At 58.9% G+C, this 3,322-nt stretch overlaps 1 pseudogene; it reads right to left on the reverse strand.

Moving 5' to 3' along the window:
• Nucleotides 1–386: 386 nt before the first annotated feature.
• LOC102767249 lies at nucleotides 387–3,227 on the reverse strand (annotated as a pseudogene).
• Between the last annotated feature and the right edge of the window lie 95 nt (nucleotides 3,228–3,322).

A 3,322-nucleotide genomic window follows, 5' to 3' on the forward strand; every position in this document is an offset into this window, starting at 1 on the left:
GAGCCAGGACCTGAGCCAGGGCTGACCCACCCAGTTCCCTTCTCTGAGCTGAGCCTGAGCTGAGGGGTAGGACTGGGTGCCCAGACCCTTGTCTGCCTGTCCCTCCCTGTACAGTGTCACCGTCACTGAGACAGAGGAGACAGGCCCCATAACATCACATCCTGGGGGCTTCCCTGTGAGGCCCCTCTCCCAGGAGGTCAGGGTCAGAACTGACAGGAAATCTAAGCTTTCAACAAGGATTCTTTCCTTTCACACTTGGAGACACTGAGGCGCAGACAGGGGAAGAGATGTCCAAGTCAGCAAATCCAGAGGGGCCTAAACCCTTATAGCTCAGCCCCTGTTCGCAAGGAGGCGCACACACCATCCCCATAGAGCCCCTCACTTACCTATCTCCATGCCTGACCCTGTGGGTGGGAGAGACTGATCCTCAGAGACTCCTGAAATGAGGATGGGGCAGGAGGGGTGGTGGCTGTCATCTCCCCACATGAGTTCAGCTCCCACTCCACCAGCATGTGCCCCCACATCCCTCTCTGCCATGACCACCCCACGCAACACTGCCACTGACCGTGAAACTCCCAGTCCCCCTGGGACACAAGCTGGCCCTTGAGGATCTGGGTCACTAGATCCCCTGACAGACTCTCAGGACTTGCTGGGTGGGCTGTGCTCCCTCCGAGCAGAGCTCTCCGGGGCTCACCAGTTGTGGAGATGGGCCCTATGGGTGGGGGGCTGGGGCCTCCAGAGTGTCCTGGAAATGAGGACAGAAGAGGGTGAGAGGCTTTGGCTGAGCCGGCACCCCATTACACAGACACCATCTTTCGTCTGTGCTGTAGCCGCTGAGACCCTCCCACTGCTTCAGTATCCAGGTGAGGGGAAGGGAGTGGACAGGGTGGGATGCCTTAAGGAAAGACCTCCTTAGGGCGACCATCCCTGCAGCCCCTCATTCCCTTATAGCCCATGATTTTATGAGGACAAGACCCTTAGCTGACATCTCAGCACACAGGGTCAGGGGCCCTCACCTAAGACCAGGAGCTCCGGGGGCTCACTGGGGAGTGACAGCAGGAAGGGGGAGGAGCTGTTTGAGCTGTAGCACCTGTAGGTGCCCCCGTGGGCTGAGGTCATAGGACTCATGGAGAACTCTGCCTGGAACAGTTTAGCTCGGTGCTCTGATCTCAGACACAGGGGGGGGATCGGCTGCCCCCTCCTTGGATAAAAGGAAAATGTCCCTCGGGCTCCGTAACTGACACAGCAAGGTCACGTTCTCTCCTGAGGCCACCCTGGGACCTGCTGCACTGAGAGGGAGGGTCTGTCAGGCAGGTGGCCTAGAGAGCGGGAGGGAGAGTGAGGGCTGCCTGCCCACCTTGTTCTGACCTGAAACTCACCAGACTTTATTCTAAGGACCCTCCTCTCTGTCTGTCTCTGTTTCTCTGAGCCTCCCCTCTCTCCTCCCAGCCCCTGTCTCTCTCTGTGTCTCTCCCCCTCCCTGGGGCCTGCACTGTCATTCTGGCCTCACCCCCTGAGACCCCAGCAGGACCTGTGCAGAGTTTGGTCCCTGACTGAACCCACTGGCTCCTTATCTGCAACCAGGATGTCCAGGGGGTCACTCGGGGCCGACAACTCAGAGGAGAGGTTGTATCCACCGTAGCATCTGTACCGGCCCCCGTGGGAGCTGCTCACGGTGTCCAGGGGGAAGTGGACCTGAGAGAGCCCAGCCTGGGGCTGCAGGACAAGGCTTTGGGGGAGGTCCCATCCCCCCTCCTTGTGCAGAGCGAATCTGTCATAGCCGACATCAGAGCGACACTGGAGGGTCAGGCTCTGTCCAGAGGCCACAATGGGTCCCTGCTGGCTCAGGAGGGAGGGCTTGCCAGACTCACCTGGGGAGACCAGACATGAATTACAGGGGCTGCTCCTCCCATAAACCCCTTCTCGTGATCTGGCCTCCAGGTCTCACTGTGTCTCTCCTTGTCTCTGGCCCAGGTGCCCCTGCACACACCTCACCATCTCCCATGGGGCTCCACTCACAGCAAAGATGCCAATTATGTATCCAGTCCCTCAATCCTTTGATGAGACAATAATGGGACTTACCTGGAACCAGGAGCTCCAGGGGATCACTGGGGAATGACCACACGTAGGGTCTATTCCTGTAGCAGCCATAGCATCTGAACCTCCACCTCTGTGTGGAGGTCACGGGGCCCACAGGGAACAGGGCCTGGAACTGCCCGCTTATCTGTGGCTGTGAGTCCTGGGTCCGGGAGAGCCTGTGATCCCCTTCCTTAGTCAAAATGAACCTGTGAAACCCCTGCCCTGAGCCACACTGGAGGGTCACTTTCCCTCCTGAGGTCACGACAGGGCTGGGCAGGACTGAGAGGCTGGGTTTGCTGTAGCATCCTAGGAGAGGAGGAGGCAGCGTGTTAAATGGGCTCACACCTCCCTCATGTCCCCCAGGGCTGGGCTGTGAGAGGGAGACACCCTGAGAGCAGACCCTCTTCCTGAGGGCAGAACCCGAGGCTCAGACCCCTGATTGTCCTCTCACCTACTGTCACCACCAGCTCCAGGGGGTCACTGCGCTCTGACCTGCCACTGGGAAAGAGATAGTAACAGCCATATCTCCCTGCATCAAGCTGTGTCATGTGTGTGATGGAGAACTTGGCTCTGTCCCTGGAATGCAGTGGTTTCTGTTGGTACAAGGATGCTGTGCTTCCCACTTGATACAGATGGTACTCCTCAGCCCTTGGGGTCCCCTGACACCAGATGGTCAAAGGGCTCCCCCAGGGGATCACGGGGCCTGGCTCAGCCCAGATGGTTGGTTTGGGGAGGGTCCCTAAAAGGAAACAGAGGCTGCTTTACAGACTGTCCCACCCTCATCCTCAGCTCAGCCCAAGACCCTCTCATTTTATCACCTCACCCCAGCACCTCTGTGCTCCCTCCTGAGCCCCAGGAGTGAAGTAAGAGGAGGGACATGGAGTCTGAGGAGGACTCACCTGCCTGCACACGGGTCCTCTGGTCCAGACTCAGCCCTGCAAGAGAGTCCCTGTGTGAGATTTGCACCCGGATGTCTCAGCTGGTTCCCTTCCCATCAGGGCCCGTCCACTTGGACTACTTGAGTCTGACGTTCCCCATGAACAAGGAGTTGTAACCATCCTGTCCCTCCTCCTGCTCCCCCCGCCTTCCTTTCTTCCCCATGTCCACAACTGACCGAGGCAGAGAAGGGCAGCGAGGATGGGCGTCATGGCGTCTGCTCTGAGGGCTGCTGCTCTGCAGATGGAGGAGTCCTGGGCCTGAAGACGCACAGGATGTGGTGGGTCTGGAGCTGCTTCCGCCTTCT

Source organism: Myotis davidii, unplaced genomic scaffold (genome assembly GCF_000327345.1).
Source record: "Myotis davidii unplaced genomic scaffold, ASM32734v1 scaffold1232, whole genome shotgun sequence".
NCBI lineage: Eukaryota > Metazoa > Chordata > Mammalia > Chiroptera > Vespertilionidae > Myotis > Myotis davidii.